The sequence below is a fragment of the Schistocerca nitens genome, chromosome 1 (genome assembly GCF_023898315.1).
Source record: "Schistocerca nitens isolate TAMUIC-IGC-003100 chromosome 1, iqSchNite1.1, whole genome shotgun sequence".
In the NCBI taxonomy this organism is placed as follows: domain Eukaryota; kingdom Metazoa; phylum Arthropoda; class Insecta; order Orthoptera; family Acrididae; genus Schistocerca; species Schistocerca nitens.
Window position 1 is genome coordinate 1037400677 of NC_064614.1, and position 23018 is coordinate 1037423694.

Sequence of the window (23018 nt, forward strand, 5' to 3'; positions counted from 1 at the left end):
TTCAGGTCCAGATTGTATACCGATTAGGTTCCTTTCAGATTACGCTGATACAATAGCTCCCTACTTAGTAATCATAAACAACCAGTCGCTCACAGATATATCTGTTCCTACAGATTGGAAAATTGCGCAGGTCGCACCAGTGTTAAAGAAGGGTAGTAGGAGTAATCCATCGAACTACAGACCTATATCATTGACGTCGGTTTGCAGTAGGGTTTTGGAGCATATACTGTATTCAAGGGAACGATCTATTGATACGTAATCAGCATGGTTTCAGAAAACATCGTTCTTGAATGAGATTTTCACTCTGCAGCGGAGTGTGCGCTGATATGAAACTTCCTGGCAGATTAAAACTGTGTGCCCGACCGAGACTCGAACTCGGGACCTTTGCCTTTCGCGGGCAAGTGCTCTACCAATTGAGCTACCGAAGCACGACTCACGCCCGGTACTCACAGCTTTACTTCTGCCAGTATCTCGTCTCCTACCTTCCAAACTTTACAGAAGCTCTCCTGCGAACCTTGCAGAACTAGCACTCCTGAAAGAAAGGATACTGCGGAGACATGGCTTAGCCACAGCCTGGGGGATGTTTCCAGAATGAGATTTTCACTCTGCAGCGGAGTGTGCGCTGATATGAAACTTCCTGGCAAATTAAAACTGTGCCCGACCGAGACTCGAACTCGGGACCTTTGCATTTCTCAGGCAAGTGCTCTACCAACTCTATTTTTTATTTTTCGCGTGGTTCCGGACTTTTTTGTTTTTTTTTTGTTTTTTGTTTTTATTTTTGTTTGATTTCTTCTTCTTTTTTATTTTTTTTATTTTTTTATTTTTTACTGCTCTACCATTTTTTGCAGCTTATAAGAAAACAAATAAAAACCTCTTGTGTATGGAAATAAAAGACGACGTTCTTCATAAAATAACACAATATCCTTTGAAAACGGAAAACATAAAAGGTAGCTATATTTCCGCAACGGCCTTCTTTTTTTATTCATTTTTATTATTTTTTTTTTGTTAACATAAATGAGTATACAGTTTCACCATCAGCAGCAACTTTTTTTTTGTTTGTTTGTTTGGGAACACAGGAAAAAGAAAACAAATAGGCTGCAGATAGAGAGGATAAACATGTGTAAGGAGAAAAAAAACTTAGAAGAGGAGGAGAAAAGAGAAGTGAAATAAAATAGGAATACTTTCCGCGCCATGCTCCACTTTGGCGCGCCATCAGATCAAAATGCATTCTATCATTGACCATTGAAGGGGAACGTGGGATCGTCCAGTCTTGGCTGGCACGGTTCGTTGAGATTCTAGCTTTGAGGCGGGTTGGTGAAAATACTCTGTAAATAGTTCGCGAAAGTGGCCCGATAGTGTCGATGTCGGCGAAGGGTGTGGTGATGTACTTGGAGGCGTGTCCAAAAGTCCGCCGGATCGTCGATGTCGTCCCGGAAGAGGTAGTTGACAGCCATGCCACTGATACATGTGATGGCGTGCCACTTAGCCGATGGAAAGTAGGTCGTGTCGGGATATATCATGATGGTAGGAGAAACGTGATGTGGTGGTACTCGGAGGTAGAAAGCCACAATCTTCTGTACGAGGGTCCAGACAGCTGCTGCTGGCCCACACTCAAAACGATGTAAATCTGTATCTTCGACATTGCACTTGAGGCACAGGGGTGAGTCCACCAGTGCGATGCGATGCAGTTTCTGTCTTGTAGTATACTTGCCGTTGACGAGAAGGTACCACGTAGAGGTGGTGTCAGTGGTGTGATATGGTTGGTGGATCGTTTTCCAAACTGTAGGCCATGAAACCTGGGGGTGACGTGTTTCGACGGGGTTGCGGGGTGGAGACTTTCGGAGAAGGCGGTAGATGTCGCGGGTGGTCGTCTTCCTGGTCCTGGGGAGCTCGGTGCATATGTAGCTGTACTCCAAAAAGAAACGGCCGATATGTGACATCGGAGGTGGGATGTGTGCCAAAGACGTCGGTGGGCGTCTCGAAACAGGTGCGAGCTCGGTGGTCAGCATTCCAGTAAAACTAGCATTTTGGCTTTTCCATAACCGGAGCATAGTATTGGTGTAAAGTGCCGTAGTCCTGGTTCTCACATTAACCAGATCGAGGCCACCATTCCGCTTCGGTAAGGTGAGAGCTTCATACTGGACTTTGAAGATGTGTCCAGTACAAATGAAATAGCCAAAAGCCGCCTGTAATCTGGCCGCCATTGTCGCAGTGATGGGTAGAATCTGCGCTATATGGGGTATCCGGGCTGCCAGATGGGTATTGACGAAGGTGACTCTCTGGCACATATTCATCGGGCGTAGTATGTGATTTTGTAATGTTGGCCCGGATGCGTTGCAGTACTGCCCGAAAATTGAATGCCGAGGTGCGGCGAATGTCTCGCGTGTACACCAATCCGAGACAACGAAGGGTGTCCACCAGTTGAAATGGGACTACGCTGTCTGCGGGAAGGCCGCGGCCGATCTTCATGGCGCATGATTTTGCCACGTTCATAGAGCTCCCTGCCCCTGCACTGTAACGGGTAATCCACTGCATCGCAGCTTGTACGTCGGCCGCTGAACGTATGACGAGGGCCAAGTCGTCCGCGTAAGCTCGGCAGCGGAACATATGATCCCGGAGTGGAATATCTGTCAAACGTCGCCGTAATCCGCAAATGAGTGGTTCCATCGTAATGGCATAAAGCACCGTCGACAAAGGGCAACCCTGCCGTACTGAGCGTTCAATCCGTATAGGTTCTGTAAGTCTGCCGTTGACGAGAAGTCTGGACGTTGCTCCACGAAGAAGCCGCATAATCACTTGCGTGAACGTCGGGGGAAGTGCCATTCGGTCCATCACTGCGTTGAGGAATGCATGATTGACGCGATCAAACGCTTGTTTGAAGTCGATGGAGATTAAAGCGCCTGGCAGTCGCGAGTGTGTTGCCACAGCGATCACATCTCGATATTCACTGAGGGCTGTCTGTATATTACGATCGCCGCCTAAGGATGTTTGTTCGTGGGAAACAATGTCTCGTAAGACATGTTTGAGTCGCACTGCTAGAAGGCGCGTGCAAATCTTGAAGTCGGAATTGAGTAACGTGATCGGCCGATAACTGTCGAGTCGTGTTCCTCCTGCGGGTTTCGGGACTGGTACACGTAAGCCTTCCATGAACATTGGTGGCGGGTTCGCCGCGCCGGACAAAAGTTCCCAGTACATGTCCCTCGATCGTGGCATCATCAAATCTTGGAAGGTTCTGTAAAATTCGAGAGGTAAACCATTCGGGCTGGGAGATCGATTCAGAGACCCTTTGGCCACAGCGCCTTGGACGTCGTCGGTGGTCACTTCAGAAGTCAGGAGGGTTGCAGCTGCTGCGTTTAGAGAACCAAGCGTCTCCTGGCCAACCTCAGCAATGGCCTCTGCACCGGCAGGTACTTCTTGATAGAAAAGTCTATAGTGCGTTGTGAATGCATCCGCAATGGTAGCTTGCGAAGTCAACCGTCGTCCATCAGGTAAGTCTAAAGTTGTCATTAAAGCCTGTCGGCGTCGACGAACATTTTGAACAATATGATGCATAGAAGGTTCTTCACCGTTAATCCTATCTTGGCTGCGTGCTCGTACAATGGCTCCCTCTAGACGGCATCTGGTCGAGGTTAAAATCTTTGCCTTGATGCGTTGAGCTTCTTTTAGACGATCCGGGGATGGAGGATGATCCATGAGTTCACGTAGAGCGCTCAAAGTCCGTCGGATGGCCGGTTTGGCGCACAGCAACCACCACTGCAGTGTGGTCTCGTAACGCATAATGCGTTGAACACAGGTGTGGCACGTGTCGGTGACCTGTTGTCGACATTCAGGGTCCTGCAGTAGCGCGACATTGAGTTTCCAAGGTCCTGCATTGCGCCATATAGATTGTCGACGTAGGTTCATGGTGCAGATGTAGATGTCATGATCCGAAAAGGCAGTTGAAGTTTAACGTGGGAGCCGATATTATTAGTATTGATAGTAGCTATTCGGTACGCCTGATGGGAGATCCGTGCTGCCGACAGGTTCGTAGTTGGTGAAGATTGTCGTGGTGGATGCGTGAAGCCCATAGAAGTCGCAAGACCGCCGTAGAAACTTCCCCCATTTTGGTGTTGGTCTAACAGAGGAAGAGATCTCATTTCCGCATCGGATGGAGGTGGAAAATGCGTGTCATCCGCCCGTGAAAAATGTCCGACAGGTTTGACATCGGCGAGAGGTGGCAGCGCTGGCCGAGTCGGCTCAATTGCGTCGGTGGCAACAGGTGTGCTATGTTCCATGGCTTCTGGGGGCGGGGCTTGCGCACGATCTCTGTTGGACGGTTCACCGTCTTGCGGATGACGCGTCTCCGTGGCAGAGGAGAAAGTGTTATCGTGTTCTCCGTCAGAGTGATGTGCCATCTCTTCGTCCTGTGGAGGAGGCTCAATGGTCGATTCTGATGTCTTGCGACGTTTGTTTCGTCGTTTGGGCGACTTCTGCTTTCGGCAATGAGTTTCGGTGTCTGAGGAAGGAAGAGATTCACGTCGTTCCGGTACAAAAGCCGCGGCTGTTATGATGCGGTCGTCATTCTCCATAACAGTCTCGTTGGTATCCTTGTGATCTTCTAGCGTGGGTGTGTCCGGCTGTTGGACATGTTCACGGGCGTCGTCGCCGGTGTCAAGGTGCTGGGACGCCTCCGGGTGTATCGGGCCAGAGAGACGCTCCTGAATGGCGTCTTGTGAGGGCTGGGCGTGCAGTGTCGCTGCATAGGTGACTGGAAGGGTGGTTGTGGTTCTGTCGGTGTTCGTGTCGTCGTGCCTTAGTTGTGTGACGCGGCGTTGCAGGCATTCATTACGGACGTGGCCTTCTTTGCCACAACCGGAACATGTTCGAGGTTGTCCGTCGTAAATGACCACCGCACGGCAGCCGCCGATAGAAATGTACGACGGAACGTGGCGTTTGAGATCGATTCGGACTTGTCTCACACCATTAAGCACCGGATACGTCGTAAACTGTGCCCATGTCTCGGCTACGTGGCTCTGGACTTTTCCGAACGGGCTTAGCGCCGCGATGACTTCATCTTCATTCACCTCGAAAGGCAGTTCGAATACACGGATCGTCCGAAGGCCAAGTCCTGCATGGTCGACATCCACAGGCCCGACGTTTCCGTCGTAGTGCCGAAATTTTAGTCCATGTCGTGTCCTTTGAATAATCTCATTGCAGGCAGCGTCGGAAGTCATCTTAACATAAACGACGCTGCTAATGATCGATAGGTGTATGCCGATGAGTTCGTCACGGGGGATCTTCACGTCTTCGCGTAGGAAGCGTTCGACGGCCAGTGCTTTGGGTCGTGCGTATTCATTTGAGAAGGTGAACTTAAGAGTGTTCTTCCTGTAAGAGTTGGCCATTAGAGCTTGTTCGACTGAGAAGCGCGGTGACGACGAAGTAAACAATACACTCCGCGCGCGCAGCGGCGTGGACGGCCGAGCGCGGTGCGCAATGCTGCCCTGCCGAACGCAGACTGCGCCCAACTGAGCTACCGAAGCACGACTCACGCCCGGTACTCACAGCTTTACTTCTGCCAGTATCTCGTCTCCTACCTTCCAAACTTTACAGAAGCTCTCCTGCGAACCTTGTAGACCTAGCACTCCTGAAAGAAAGGATACTGCGGAGACATGGCTTAGCCACAGCCTGGGGGATGTTTCCAGAATGAGATTTTCACTCTGCAGCGGAGTGTGCGCTGATATGAAACGGTTAATTTTGGGGAACATCTTTCATATAGCACAAGTTCGTGAGGGTGTTCTGATCCCAACTACGAACGTTACGGGTATTTGCCTCCCCACTTAAATGAAAAGTTGCGTCATCAATGAACTCCACGCGATCAAGAAAGTTATCTTCCTGCTGCAAAACTTCACTTACAAAGTTGTAAAATAGTCGTCTGGCTTTAAAGCATGTAGCAACTATAACCAGTACGTTTATATGTGTAAACGTTTTTCTAAAGCCTTCCACACTGTCGTCTTTGCCAACTGAAGTTTAAAACCTGCTCATCGGATAGACTTCTTAGGACTACTAAGGTAAGATGCTCTGAGATGGTCAACATGCTTTTCAGTTGCTTTTGTACGTCCCGCGCTTTCCCATTTACAAACATATCCGATCGTTTGGAACATACTGTATCGTCGGCCGATGACACAGTCGGATGCCGGCCGGAGTGGCAGTGCGGCTCTAGGCGCTACAGTCTGGAACCGAGCGACCGCTACGGTCGCAGGTTCGAATCCTGCCTCGGGCATGGATGTGTGTGATATCCTTAGGTTAGTTAGGTTTAATTAGTTCTAAGTTGTAGGCGACTGATGACCTCAGAAGTTAAGTCGCATAGTGCTCAGAGCCATTTGAACCATTTGAACCATTTGAACCACAGTCGGATGAGCGGTGGAATATTTACTTTATCATTGCTTTTCTCATGCTGCCTTGGTCGCCAAAGTTCTACCTTTGGATACGTTGCAGAATGTTGCATAGAATACGTTTTGTACGTGATTGTAACCAGAGATGTTTTCGAAAGATGACTCTGTTGCACTGATCTACTATCAAATTGGATTGCGTGGTAAACAACAGTAGAAATGATGCTACAACGGTCACACACATCACACATGAGACAGGAGACAGTAGCGAATATATATATATATATATATATATATATATATATATATATATATATGTTAGGTGACTCACCCTATATATATATATATATATATATATATATATAGGGTGAGTCACCTAACATTACCGCTGGATATATTTCGTAAACCACATCAAATACTGACGAATCGATTCCACAGACCGAACGTGAGGAGAGGGGCTAGTGTAACTGGTTAAAACAAACCATAAAAAAATGGTTCCATTTAAAAAAACCTAGGTTTGTGTTAAAAAACATACTTCCGTGCATTTTTGTATGGTTTGTATTAAACAATTACACTAGCCCCTCTCCTCACGTTCGGTCTGTGGAATCGGTTCGTCAGTATTTGATGTGGTTTACGAAATATATCCAGCGGTAATGTTAGGTGACTCACCCTATATATATAGTTACAAGGAGATGCTGAGTGCGAAGGCTTCACTACAAAGAGAGATTGAGTGAAACGATTCAGAATGTTCCGTGTTCAAAGAGTGCGATTATGTTTGTATGCCAAAATTTTTGATGAGGAAAGCGGAATGAGATTTGTGGCGGTTGCTTCCCACTTTTCTGTCAGAGTGTTTTAAAGAGGATGGTATTCGCTTTATTTTGTGCTCTGACAGGAGCATTTGTCAGCTGGTAACCTAGATGTTACAATATTTTAAAATTCCTCTGTTTTTCAGCAGCGATTCTATGTGGCGTAGAAACGACACGTCCTAGATAATTTTCTGGATGCATGAGATACCATATGTGTACGGATGGGTCACCAGATCACGGAATGCCCGTAGATCAAGTGCCGGTGATTTGTGGGAGCGGAGATGGCGGTTCGTAGCGTCCTAGATGTATACTACTGGGTTGAGATCAGTCGGATTTGATGAATAAGGCATCATCGTGAGTTAGCTATCATGCTAATAAAAATACTGTAGGACACTTCTGGCGTAATGACACGGACAGCTGTCCTAGTGGAAGAGGTCATCGCCATGGGGGAAGGCATCAAGCGTGAAGGTGAAACGCAATAATGTTCACGTAGACCACATCTGTCAATGTGCCTTCGATTACTACTACGTCCCATGGAAACTCAGGGTGAGTGTCCACAATAACAAAATACTGCCGCCCTCCCCAAACTCCTTCTCCCAACAACCTGCGTCAGTAACGACGTGCGGGTTTCGAGTAGCCATTAGCCTGTATGACGGTGTATATGGAGACTACCATCGGCCTAATATACAAAACGTTATCATCCCATCATTGAACCACGGTCCAGTTTCGAAGATCCAGCGCCGACGTTAACACGGAAACGCGTAGGCCGATGCTCAACAATGTGCGCTGAACGGTATGCTTCGAAACACATGTACCTATGACAGCATTGTACTCTGTAGTTAGATCTGTCAGAAATTGCCACCTATCCCACTTTTACAAGCGGGCTTGCCTCCACGGTATGTGATGAGGGCTAATCGTCCAACACCTTGTCACTTACTAGTGGTTTCGCCGTCCATCGACAATTCTGCATAGATGTTCACGACAGCAGGAAGCTAATATCTAAGTAGCCACTTCCTTTCCGAGATGATCGCACTTAGACGTCGCGCCATAACGATGTGCCGTTTATCAGAGTCGCTACAATAATATCCCATTCGTCTCTGCTCTGCTTCCTTCATTACTTTGTCGCGTGCTCGCAGTGACGTCAGGCGACGTATAGTCTCATAGTGGGCATGATAATAACGTTTCGGCTTATCAGTGTTTGTATAGAGCCAATGGCCTTGCCGCAGTGGTAACACCGGTTCCCGTCGGATCACCGAAGTTAAGCGCTGTCGGGCTGGGCTAGCACTTGGATGGGTGACCATCTGGTCTGCCGAGCGCTGTTGGCAAGCGGGGTGCACTGAGCCCTTGTGAAGCAAACTGAGGAGCTACTTGGCTGAGAAGTAGAGGCTCCGGTCTTGTAAACCGACATACGGCCGGGAGAGCAGTGTGCTGACCACATGCCCCTCCATACCCGCAACCAGTGACGCCTGTGGGCTGAGGATAACACGGCGGCCGGTCGGTAGTTTAGGGCCTTCCAAGGCCTGTTCGGACGGTGTTTAGTTTAGTTTTGGTGTTTGTATAGAAGTTAGTTTTATTTTTTAGTTACATTACTAACATTTTACTTTACCTTTTCTTTGTCTTTAAACAGATCATCTGATGACGACGTGGTAATAATTCGAAACCGGTAACCATACCATTTGCGTGGTCTGAGGCTGAAATATATACCCGAACAAATACACTACTGGCCATTAAAATTGCTAGAAGAAATGTAGATGATAAACGGATATTCATTGGACAAATATATTATACTAGAACTGTCATGTGACTACATTTTCTTGCAATTTGGGTGCATAGATCCTGAGAAATCAGTACCCACAACAACCACCTCTGGCTGTAATAACGGCCTTGATACGCCTGGGCATTCAGTCAAACAGAGCTTGGATGGCGTGTACAGGTACAGCTGCCCATGCAGCTTCAACACGATACCACAGCTCATCAAGAGTAGTGACTGGCGTATTGTGACGAGCCAGTTTCTCGGCAACCATTGACCAGACGTTCTCAATTGGTGAGATTTCTTGAGAATGTGCTGGCCAGGACAGCAGTCGAACATTTTCTGTATCCAGAAAGGCCCGTACAGGACCTGCAACATGCGGTAGTGCATTATGCTGCCGAAAGGTAGTGTTTCGCAGGGATCGAATGAAGGGTAGAGCCACGGGTCGTAACATATCTGAAATGTAACGTCCACTGTTCAAAGTGCCGTCAATGCCAACAAGAGGTGACCAAGACGTATAACCATCACGCCGGGTGATACCCCAGTTTGGCGATGACGAATACACACTTCCAATGTGCGTTCACCGCGATGACGCCAAACACGGATGCGACCATCATGATGCTGTAAACAGAACCTGGATTCATCCGAAAAAATGACGTTTTGCCATTCGTGCGCCCAGGTTCGTCGTTGTGTACACCATCGCAGGTGCTCCTGTATGTGATGCAGCGTCAAGGGTAACCGCAGCCGTGGTCTCCGAGCTGATAGTCCATGCTGCTGCAAACGTCGTCGAACTGTTCGTGCAGATGGTTGTTGTCTTGCAAACGTCCCCATCTGTGACTCAGGGATCGAGACGTGGCTGCACGATCCGTTACAGCCATGCGGATAAGATGCCTGTCATCTCGACTGCTAATGATACGAGGCCGTTGGGATGCAGCACGACGTTCCGTGTTACCCTCCTGAACCCACCGATTCCATATTCTGCTAACAGTCATTGGATCTCGACCAACGCGAGCAGCAATGTGGCGATACGATAAACCACCATCGCGATAGGCTACAATCCGACCTTTATCAAATTCGGAAACTTGATGATACGTATTTCTCCTCCAAAAACGAGGCATCACAACAGCGTTTCACCAGGCAGCGCCGGTCAACTGCTGTTTGTGTATGAGAAATCGGCTGGAAACTTTCCTCGTGTCAGCACGTTGTAGGTGTCGCCACCGACGCCAACCTTGTTTGAATGCTCTGAGAAGCTAATCATTTGCATATCACAGCATCTTCTTCCTGTCGGTTAAATTAATTTCGCGTCTGTAGCATGTCATCTTCGTGGTGTAGCAATTTTAATGGCCAGTAGTGTATTAACGGCTGCCTGTGCATGGGACGGAAATTTCCTAGACTGGCTGCTGCTAGTCTCCGACCAATGGCACGAGATATACAGCATATTGCGAGGAGTGCATCACCTGTTCTCTGTTGGTAAGCGAAGGTTTCAACGGGTTACGATGGCGTTTGGTACACAGTATGTCAGGGCCGGCCATGGAGTGCCAAACCTCACGCATGCAGCGTGTACGAGGCACGTGCGGAGCAAGGGCCGGCCTGTCATTCGGTTTTGTTTGGTCTTTCTCAGAAGAACCCAGAATAGCGCCACATTTCATTTAGCATTGTGGTGCGGCACTTAGAGGTCGGTACAACTCTCTGAGTTCGACAGAATCGTGGTGTCAACGCAATTTATCCTTCCTATTCGTTCGTAGTATGAGGGACGTTCGCAGATCCAGTGGCTGTCTGCATTCTAACCATCTGTCCTCATAATTATTTAAAATGATAGGGAATGTCAGAAGAGAGGAATGAGAATTCTCAGTTCGCATAAGTGACTGGTACTGCTTACTACCTACGAAACGACGGTATAGTACCATGCAGAATGAATTTAAACTTTCAGATGACAATGACAGAGCAAATAATTACGATTGACAGACAGGATTCATTATCCTGTACATAAGGTATGGAGCACTTGAATTTGGTGGTAGAAATAGTAAAAATTCTAAAGTCGCGCTTGTTATTCCATTTTCAGCTGCAGCTGTTTTCAATGGAAATGAACGAAACGTATGGAGACTTCATACACTGACAATCCAAAACATTACGACCACTACCCAACACGACGTTGGGTGCCGCTTGGTGGCGTTGCGGGCACATGACGCGATAGCGAAAGTATGTTAACAGAGCAAACAAGGACGCAAGGACGTGGGATCACCCTAGTCAAGACATGGGCTGCTAATGGGGAAAGCGATTGAAATAAGCGACTTTGACAAGGGCAGACTATTATTACACAGAGGCCGAGAACGAGTATCTAGAAAATTCTAGAAATTAGAGCCAATACAGAGATTTACCGACAATCATTCTTCCCACGCACTATTCGCGAGTGGAACGGGATTGGAGGGATCAGATAGTGATACCGAAAGTAGCCTCCGCCACACACCATTAGCTGGCTTGCGGAGTATGATGTAGATGTAGATGAAAACGGCGAAGCTGGTTGAATGTTCCCATATTACTGTCGTGAGCATCTACGGAAAGAGGTAGAAGGGCAGTGAATCTACCATTAGCCGCTAAATGGTTGGACGTCCACTACTTTTCCCAGTACGCGGGTTTCGGAGACTTGTTTGCTCTGTAAAGTGTGATAGATGGCGACCTGTGGCATCTCTGCCGAAAGAGCATAACGCTGGTGCAGATGCAAGGGTTTCGGAGCACACCGTTCATCGTACGTTGTTGAACATGGAACTCCGCAGCAGACCACCCCTTAAATGTTCATTGTTGACCCAACGACTTTGTGAATAACGATTGCAGTGAGCACGTGACCATCGGGATTCGACCGTCGATCATTAGAAACGTGTCGGTTCTTCGGGTGAATCACATTTTTGTTATGCTAGTTCGATAGTCGTCTCCACAAACGCCGTCATCGAGACGGCTGGAAACACGCAGCGCGCCACGCATGCAGACTGGTGGGAGCAGTACTATGCCGTGAGAGACATTCGACATTCTCCTGCGCTTGCAAGTGGTGGTAGTCCACTCCTGCATCCCTTTATGCTTAATGTCTTCCCCGACGACGATGTCTCATTCAGCAATATTATTGTCCGTGTCTCGGAGCCAGAACAGTGCTACAGTGGCTTGAGGAGCATTACAATGAACTCATGTTGATGTCTCGGTTACAAAATTCGCCTGATGTAAATCCGATGGAACCTTTCTGGGTCGGTATCGGGCGCCATCACCTCGTACGCAAATCAGCGGCCCTTTACGCAAATTACATGACCTGTGCGTAGTCATCTCATGCCACATACTTCCAGAAAAAACCTACCGACAAACTCTCAGGTCCCCGGTACACAGAATCAGTACTGTATTTTGTTCCGAAGATGGACAAACAAGCTATTAAGCAGGTGGTTACAATGTTTTGGCTCATCTGTGTATATTACTGCTAAGTATGTTGGTTAAGTCAAGAGACATTTGAATCTCGCTATTGTTGAATTTATGAAGGAAATGGTGCAGGAACAAAAATTAGAACATCCAGAATATACTACAGAATTTACATTTTATGTGGAGTTGACTGCACACTGCCCACAGCACGACACTGCCGGGTAACTTCTTTCTGATTTGATGGCGATGCATTTAAAAAGAAAATCTCGTTGTAGAGGGGACATACACTGAGAAAAAACTATCCAGTTCCCTAAGCTCACTGGCGTTAAAGAAAGCGCGAAGTCTGAAGAGTTCATCATGGCCTTGCAAGAATTAGAACGATAGTTTTATGAAGGTTTTGAGAACTCTGTCAATCTTACATCTGTTTTCGAGCTGTTAGCGAGACCATTTGGCGTTTCAGTTGAAAGTGCCCCTGTGCATGTGCTGATGTAACCAATTGATCTGCTAGGTAATTCAGTTTTAATTACAAATCTTGTTACATTAAAACTGTCCATGACATTTACATTACTATTCTCAGTTAGATTTCTCAAGTCTCCATAATGAAGTTGCAAAAGTACTACAATATGTCGATGGACATATTTGTGTCAAAGACTTTTTTTTAATTCTGAAACTAAGTATGTGCCAGCTTGAGTGTGAAATTGTCTGCGTCTGTCCGTACGCCGACAGTCTGTACCAGACAGCAGGCAGATATAGTTCATTGTTTTGTTTGTGATCTATGTTGCTGAGAAACGTGAGATATAAAACCAAGTCGTATGTAGTGCGACTGTACTGCCATTTAAATGCGTCATGTTCGCTGTTTTCCCCTCTTCCCCTTCCTATCGCTCAGACAGTGCGGCATGGCCGTGGCGAAAGTGTGGAGTGAGGCTGAGCACTTTGGCACTCAGACCCGGGCATGGCCCACGAGTCGAAATCTTTACCACCCCTGCAATATCAGCGCAACATCTTAGCCACTGCCTCATCCGAATGCACGATTTGCCAGTACGACCAAATGGAGACCGACGATGAGGCTTCTTTCAAACTCTGTCAGGTACTGATAACGCTGTCTCATACGAGTACACAGCATCACTGCGTCCTTTACTGTAATCACTCGACGTCTGACGGGTTTCACGCCCCATATATAACCTACCAGGGCTGGTAACAACACTAAACACGAAGAACACTACTGAACTCTGATCCTCATTCTACCTGTTACAAGTAACTGCAACTGTAATCACTTATATACCCGCCGATGGTGTGTAGTTGTACGAAGGTACCTTGACATTTGGCCGTCTTCTGGTTGCTTCACTATTTTTATCAGGCACGGTGTATAATATGGTCTGCAGACGTCAACCAAGACTTCCAGTAGTGGTTGAAAAATCGGGACACTTGCTGCCTCTGGAACAGATCGTCTTCCGTAACGAAGGGAGAAGCGACATCCGCTGCACTGCCTACCCAACACATCTTTCCTTTTACACGCAGGGAAAGGAGTAAAGACAAAAACGAGGGTCTAATCGGAGAGAAGAGGTCGAATGCCCGCTGTTTCGAGTCAGCGCTGATTTACCGCCTGCAATCCGGCGGGCGAGAGAAATCTACAGGACCTCGCTCGCAAACACGCAACCGCTGCGAGCAGAGACGCGCCAACAGGATAACAGCTTCCCGGCTGGAAACCGCCTCGGACGTCTTCACAAGCGGCCGTGACGGATGGCGCGGTGTCGCTCGCTAAAACGTTTACACTCGCGGACATGCGCACTCTGGCCGCACGTCTGAGCATTATGACGGGTGGCGGTCAACAAGGCATAAATAACGCGGAACGTTTCCACGCTCCGGTCTCGCGGGAACTGCCCCGGGCAGCGCTATTAATCAAGGGAGCTGGAGGCGCGGGAATTAACTACGGCGGTGAAGATGGCCAGCGCGAGGGGGCTGCCACATGCGTGCGGAACCTTCCTAAAATGTATAGCCGCAGTCTGAAAGCGCGTCAACAGGTGGCAGCCTGGCGAGTTCTCCGGGGCACATTACTTCCCTCAGTACGAACACACACACACACACACACACACACACACACACACACACACACACACACAAACGCTGCGTTTCTTGTGTTGATTCCCAATATACACTCCTAGTCACTAAAATTGCGCCGGCCGGAGTGGCCGACAGGTTCTAGGCGCTACAGTCCGGAACCCCGCGGCCGCTACGGTCGCAGGTTCGAATCCTGCCCCAGGCATGGATGTGTGTGATGTCCTTAGGTTAGTTAGGTTTAAGTAGTTCTAAGTTCTAGGGTACTGATGACCTCAGAAGTTAAGTCTCATAGTGCTCAGAGCCATTCTCGCTTCCCACGCCCGGGTTCCCGGGTTCGATTCCCGGCGGGGTCAGGGACTTTCTCTGCCTCGTGATGGCTGGGTGTTGTGTGCCGTCCTTAGGTTAGTTAGGTTTAAGTTGTTCTAAGTTCTAGGGGACTTATGACCACAGCAGTTGAGTCCCATAGTGCGCAGAGCCATTTGAGCCATTTTGAGCTCAGAGCCATGTGAACCACTAAAATTGCAACACTAAGAACGGTAATAACGTAATTTTACTTACTGTACGATACAAGACAATACATTTGAAAGCCTTCTACTTACCTTTCAAATCTAGACTTTAATATTAAAATGGGAAGGTACTGTTAATCAGGACTCAGAAAGAAGTTGTGATCTAAATGGCAATAGATTTATTGCCGGCCGGAGTGGCCGTGCGGTTCTAGGCGCTACAGTCTGGAACCGAGCGACCGCTACGGTCGCAGCTTCGAATCCTGCCTCGGGCATGGATGTGTGTGATATCCTTAGGTTAGTTAGGTTTAGTTAGTTCTAAGTTCTAGGCGACTGATGACCTCAGAAGTTAAGTCGCATAGTGCATTGAGCCATTTTTGAGCAATAGATTTATTCATCCTTAACATCACAAGACACTAAAAATGAATAAAGAAACGTCACACAAACATTATTATTTGACAAATGCTTTCACCAAAAGGGGTCTATGGCGGACGTGGTGATCAGCTGGGGATCGACACACGACACTAACTGGAACACTAATCGCTCTATCTGACTTCATACATATGAATCCGGGTTATGGCACAAAAACTACGCCACCATCAAGCGTCTATACTCTACTATTCCAATAAAAGAAAAATATGGTTCGAAAGAACAGGATGCTGAGTAACATATATTGGAGCCCTGCGCCGTAGCAGAGAAAACTTTACGCTCCTCCTGGTCAGAACGGTACACCACGATGCGTTCGGCGACTCAAGTCATGGACGGCCGCAATCTGTTATTAATGGCGCCCGCCCGAAAAATGCAAGTACGCGGTCTCGCGTTCGGTTAATTCGGAATGCAGGTACTTTCCTATGAGCCTCTGAAACTCCAGTGGATTCCAGTGTGCAGGTGGACCCGTTTGCTGGTCTGAAACCAATTTGACTCCGTGCCACGCCCATGTGTGACGGAATATGTCAAATGTTTAGACGGCCGACTCAAGACAAATAAGTACACCCACGCATCACTTGTTGTGTGCTTGTTGCTAGAAGCAGTACCTCTGACGGTTCAGAAGGTGACTGGCACAGGCTCTAAGTGGCACACTAGAAAAGGACACAAGTCTCACTGTTTAGGTTGAGACCTGCAGTTCTTTACTAGCGAAGCGCTGGTACCGGAGTGATCTTCTCTTTCAGTTAGCTTTCCTCCTCAGCTCGGTAGCAAAAACCTATTTTCATCTTAGACTTCCCCCACTTCAGCACAAGCCAATAACGAGCTGGAGCATGGAATTCGAAGCTCAGAGAGCGCCCCTTGCTCTGCATACACCGATTTGACCAATCAGAGACTTTAACGTTAATTGGGAGAAAAGAACATAAGATTCAGCTTTGCGGCCTCTTTCCCGAGCATTTACACCGTGTCTTTTGCTAACAACATGACCACACACTTCTATAAAAATAATCTCCCCTGTTGTGTTCATTTCAAAGTTTCCAAAGAACAGCCATAAACTCACTAAAAGCCTCATGCTTTCACAAATATGTTTTGTAACAGAGTCTGGATGTCTGGGCGCCAGTGTCCCACAGAAATTCGCAGGATGCTCACAGCTGTTTTGTAGGCTTCCTTCCTAAAAAGGGCCCATCCTCTGCTTTTTTGCCGGTCTACAATGCGCTGGCCATTGCAGCGGCGACTATTCGGCGCTAGTCTACCTGGACGAAGCTGCCTCCCAACTGGCGCCAACCGACGTGCCTGCACAATGAGTCCACGGAACTTGGCCATTCGGAAATGTTTCCACCCAGGTTCCGCAGAAAAAACATTCTTCCCTCGGCCCACCGTCGGCGTGCTCTTTTACTGCAGTCGTTTAAATCAGCTCCATATTCCTTTGAACACAGATGGACATCCATCGGAGAATGAAGAATGTGTATGGAACAGTACATGTTTTGCAAACCAACTTAGACAAGAGGTGCTGCTGCTTCATGTTAACACACGCCCACACATCGAAAAAGTCGTAATGCAGAAGATGCGCCATCTCAAATGGGAGACATTCCAGCACCAACCCTATAGTCCCGATCTCCTGTCCACGTGATTACGGCGCATTCGGTCCCTTAAAAAAGGCCTTGAAGGTTTGGCTTTTCTGTCGGACGAGTATGTGCAGCAGCCAGTTACGGACGTCTTCATGCAGCAGGATACGGTGTTTTACCAAACTGGTAACTTCAATCTGGTGCGTCAGTGGGGTGATTGGTTCATTGCTCATGGCGATATTATCTGATTGGCATACCGATTTTTGGACTGTGCGGCCTTCTAACAGAAACTATTTGATTGCCCCTTATATAATAGTGTATTATGTCACTATCGCTTAAAATATGTAATACTCCTGTTTCAGCACCAAGTTGCCATCGTCACATGTGATTCTTCTTCTTTTGCTTGTGCCTTTGTCCAACAGTTTCGCAGGGTCGGTCGGCATGGTTATGTTCGGATTTGGCATGGTTAATTTAAGGGATGGCCGGATGTCCTTCCTGGCACCACCCCGTGGCGCGAATGATAAGGATGATGGTGAAAATGATGAGGACAACGCAATCACCCAGTCCCCGGGCAGAGAAAATCCCCAACCCGGCCGGGAATTGAACCCGGGACCCCGGATCCTGGGACAGCAACGCTAGCCACTTTTTTTAAAAATTTTTTGTTGATCTCATTTTGTTCTATTTTATTCGTTGGATATGTTCGGGGCGGACATCTCATGACACCCCTTCAGGTTGTTAGTTGATCCGTTCACTTAGTTTTTTTTTATTAAAGAGGGTAGCTAACCCTCTGAACGAACGCGCTGAGCTACTGTGCCGGCGTCGCTAGACCACGAGCTGCGGATAACATCATATGTGATTAATTCAATAAAAAGCACCATCAAGAAATATAACTACTAGAGTTAGGACTTTGAACATATTGAAGTCTAAGATACTTCAAAATATCTACATCATATCGTCACATGGTTTCTTTTTCAGTGTCTTCGACGATGTGATCTTCCAATAAAATACAAAACGACAGGCTAGGAGAGAAGTGGCAGCTGACGGCGCGCAGCGACTATATGGGACTGTGTGCGTCTGGGCCCAGCCTACAGCATGCTACTGAGAACACGGAAGTGAACACAGCGATGGCGACCGCACGAAAACAACTTTAAGAAACCGCCCAGTAGAGACAATGTTACCCTGATGTCGACCTATTTTAACTTCTTTATAACAGTCAATAAAAATTGGTGGCACTCCTTTTATCATTGAGCTAACGTTTACAACTGCCTTTTTTAGTAATGACTTACTTGTGCTGTATTTTTTCGGTAGTGACGCTTGTTTTTTTTAAAGAAATGTAATTGATTATGATTCCTTTAATCATATATTACTAATATACATATGTTCCTAATATGAGCACTTGTAAATTTAGTACTATACATTTCTATAGAATTTATCTTGAATGTTAGATTAGACGTAAGAAAATAACTTTCTGCTTTTAGAATAGGAAGGCGCTGGTCTGAGCATAGCTGTTTAAAAACAATTTCATGTTTTTTTAACGTTCTAGAATTTTAATTATATACACTCTTGCCTGCACTTTTAAGAAGTCAGTTTTAAAGATTACTTACAGCAAACGTCAATAGATATGGAGAGCGCCGGCCGGAGTGGCCGTGCGGTTCTAGGCGCTACAGTCTGGAACCGAGCGACCGCTACGGTCGCAGGTTCGAATCCTGCCTCGGGCATGGATGTGTATGATGTCCTTAGGTTAGTTAGGTTTAATTAGTTCTACGTTCTAGGGGACTGATGACCTCAGAAGTTAAGTCCCATAGTGCTCAGAGCCATTTGAACCATTTGAACATGGAGAGCGGTGCTATTCTCCCACGTCTCCTATGGCCGTTCACCTTCTTCCCATTTTTCTTAATTTCAGGCTTTTTTACAATGTGACAAGATGACGTACATTCACTGGCTTATTTACCCTAACTGTAACTTATCCAAAGATGGCAGTTTCGTGCTGCAACAAGGAATGTGAATATTACTATTTTTTGATCGATTATGGGTGTAATAAACGATTATACAAACATTTATGAAGGTCGCATACTTCCAACTGGCAATAGCTCCATTTTTAAAAAGGAGGCCAGCCGGGGTGGCCGAGCGGTTCCAGGCGCTACAGTCTGCAACCGCGTGACCGCTACGGTCGCAGGTTCGAATCCTGCCTCGGGCATGGATGTGTGTGATGTCTTTAGGTTAGTTAGGTTTAAGTAGTTCTGGGTTCTAGGGGACTGATGACCTCAGAAGTTAAGTCCGATAGTGCTGAGAGCCATTTGAACCATTTAAAAAGGAAGAAAACATGATTACATATGCGTAGGTGACTAGTCAGGTGGTGATCAGACTATTGGAAATTCTGGCAACATTAAGAACAAAATGGCTGAAAAAGAGAAATTTTCTAACGTAGAATACAAACTTAAGCGTTAAGACGTTTATTCTGAAGCAATTTGGAGTGAACCTTTGTATGGAAGTGAAACGTAGACGATAAACCGTTTAGACAAGGAGGAAAGAGAACTTATGGAATGTGGTACTATACAAGAATTCTGAAGATTGGGTGGGTAGATGGAACAATAAATGAAGAGATACTGAGTAGAATTGGGCAAATGGTAAGTTATCCCACAACTTGAATAAAAGAAGGGATTAGTTGTCTGGACGCACCTTACGTCAGTTTGGTATCGGAGGCAAGTGTGGGAGTAAAAATTGTACTCATAGAGCAAGAGGCGAATACAGTGAGCAAGTTTAAATGCATGTAGGCTGTAGTCTTTATTTTGTGATGAAGATGCTTGCACGAGATAGTGCGGGCACCTGTATCAGTCCAGTCTGTGGAATGACAACAACAGCGACACAAACCACAAGCAATGAACGTGTAAGTATTTATGTGTTTGTATATTGTCAGCGCTATAGACTGCATTAATATCTCTGGCAGCGCTGTGCGCCCTCTGTAACACACTCTGTGACTGGTCGGACTCGCAGTTAGAAGTTAATAGTTAGCAGTGATGGAGGTTAAAAGCAGTGTTAGCGTGAGCAGGCGGTCCGGACGTTTGTTCGTCATGGAGATTTAATATTGGTTGCACATAGATTGTAAAATGTGGGTAATGGAATTACTGACGATTATATAATTTTTGGAACTGGATGTCACATGTTTAAGGTAAAATCTGCTAAATACATTGTTTGCTCTGCAACAAAATCTTTCCTTTGCTAACCACATGCCTATTAGTAGTTAGAGCCTACAGCAGTTAGAATCTTTTTATTTATCTGGCTGTATACTTGCTGTATCTGCTGTAGTTTGTCTCATGGAGATTTTCTGTGAGGTAAGTGACTTATGAAATGTATAGGTTATTGTTAGGATTTCTTCTAATTCAGGGCTATTCTTTTGTGTTAATTAATAGTCAGATTGCGTTATCCTGGTATATTGTGGGTCATTAATGAATAGAATAAGTTTGAGCTGTATTTGTCAGGGAAAATTCTGTAGGTCAGTGTCCAAACGATATAGACAAGCGAAGTGACAGTACGTTCACTTTCACTCAGCAGTTTTAGAAGATTCTGTTGCACTAAGCAATTTAGGTAAAAACATAGAAATTTCACCTTCTCGGTTACTTCAATTTATGTAAAAATTTATAATTAGAAGTTTCAAACGTAGAATACTTCATGCTAATTTAATGTTTGTTGCATGTTGCTTTCATGTTGTTGGCATTGTAATGTCCAGCAATGCAGATTTTTACTGAGTGTAGGACTGGCGGGTTTGCAGTCACTGATGGAGCCCAACGCATGGCATCACATGTAACTAGAATTTAGCGATACGTTTTAATTTTAAGAAATTAGTTCTGTCAGTACATTGTCACTCGATGTGACAGTCGGATCCATACATCTGTACAATGAGTCACCACTTCACTTCAGGGTGGAGCGTTGCATTAGTTGCCTGAAACAGTCTCTCCTTACTTGTGACAGTGGACAGACCCATTCTTGCCGTACGTTGGGTTTCAGGCAGATTAGATTGCTAAAGGAGTGATATTAAGGTTAGATTTTTAATTCATAGTTATCACTGCCACCTTCTTCACCAGTTATGTATTTTTATGTAAAATTTCGCTTCTGTGTTATAAGTGCTACATGCATGTACTCTCTGCTTTAGCTTTAATGCATATCGAAATGAATGGGAAAAGAGGTTATGATATTTATATCAATGAAAGAAGAGTACTGGAGTCTATTCGAATTATTTATGTGTCATGCTGGGTAAATCAAATTGGGTAATGAGGTAGTAAAGTAGTCGAGGAGTGTTGGTGTCTGATAAGTAAAATAACTGATGAGAGTAGAAATAAGAAAGTTGCAAAATGCAGACAGAGAGCGACAAGAAAATATTGTCGTAAGAAAAACAAGTATGTTAACATGGAATAAGACACATGTTGGCAAGCCTTTTCAGAAAGTATTAGTGTATGGTGCAGCCTTATATAATTCAGTTGCCCTACCTGGGGGGTTTTATGCAACGCACAACACTTCCAAACTCACGTGCGAGATTTTCATATCCTCTTGTTCGCTCCATACAAGCTATTGGTCCTACTGTAGTTAAATACGTTTTCTCTGGAGACAACGATTTTCGAGTTATTCAAGAAAGACCATGTCAAGGTCATTTTTGTACATTTTTCATGAATAATTCGAAAACTATGGCCTCTAGTGAGAACGTATCCTAGTACAATATGTAACTACATTAAACTTTCTACATGTGGTTTCTGAAGGCAATGCATGTTGAATAAAACAGGTAGTTAGAGGCACCTGAATCACCATGTATAGAGATGAAACATGGACGATAAACAGTGCAGGGAAGAAAAGAAGCTTTAGAAATGTGGTGTTGTAAAAGAATGGTGAAGGCATCAGCTGACAGGACACATTCCGAAGCCTTGAGAATACTTATTATGATAAGTGGATGGATGGGGTAGGGGAGTTAAAACTGTAGAGTGAGACCACGGCTTCATGAAGCAAGCAAGCTGAAATGGATCTAGGTTGCAGTAATTATGCAAAGACGGAGTAGCTTGCACAGGACAGACTAGCGTCGTGAGTTGCGTCAGAACAGCAAAGACAGCAACTATCAGATGCTAATATATAGCACTGCAGAAGAACAATATGAAGGATTGTGCTTTTACCGTTATTACTCTGCCCACGTGTAATTACTTCAAGTAACTCGAGGCGTGCTCTCAGAAGTGTGGAACGAGTTTGGCTATCGTTTGGATGTCTTTCGTCCATCAGGTGGAGGGCAAACTGAACATTTGTGAAGAGCAAATAAAAAATTGACGCTAAATATAATTGTAAAAAGTATCCAAGGTTGTAAGGGCATTCATGTAAAATTCAAAAGCCAGTCACAAAAAAGAAACCATAATAAACAACTAAACAAAGATTACTAGCTAAACATTATTTAAACTAGTAAAACACACAGTGATTGTTGAAATATGCAATGAGGCGATAAAAATCATGCGATACCTCCTAATATCATGTCGGACCTCCTTTCGCCTGGAGTAATGCAGCAACTCGACGTGGCATGGACTCAAGTAGTTGGAAGTCCCCTGCAGAAATATTGAGCTATGTTGCCTCAATAGCCGTCCATTTTTGAGACTGTGTTGCTGGTGCATGACTTTTTGCACGAACTGACCTCTCGGTTATGTCCAATAAATGTTTGACGCGATTCATTTCCGGTGATCTGGGTGACTAAATCATTCCCTCGAATTATTCAAGTGTCTTCTTCAAACCAATCGCGAACACTTGTGGCCTGGTGACATGGCATATTGTCATCCATAAAAGTTCCATCGTTGTTTGTGCACGTGAAGCCCACGCACGGCTCATACGATGTATTCAGTTGGACCAGAGGGCATGGTCAGGATCCCAGGAGAGACGGTGCAGGTGGTGTCATACTGTCAGCAAAGGCACTCGTGTCGATCGTCTGCTGGTATAGCTCATTAACGCCAACTTTCGTCTCACTCTCCTAACGCGGTACATCCGCATCTATTTCTGAGGTTATTTCACGCAGTGTTGTTGTCTATTAGCACTGACGACAATACCCAAACGCCGCTGCTCTCGATCGTTAAGTGACGGCCGTCGGATATTGCGTTCTTCGTGGTGACAGGTAATGCCTGAAATTTGGT

At 46.0% G+C, this 23018-nt stretch overlaps 1 protein-coding gene and 1 pseudogene across 1 annotated transcript in view; one reads left to right on the plus strand and one right to left on the minus strand.

The window, feature by feature from the left end:
- Positions 1–23018, minus strand: part of LOC126224081 (epidermal growth factor-like protein 8) — a 184426-nt gene that overhangs the window by 103248 nt on the left and 58160 nt on the right. The gene's annotated exons all lie outside the window — the stretch shown is intronic.
- Positions 8382–8499, plus strand: LOC126209539 (5S ribosomal RNA; annotated as a pseudogene).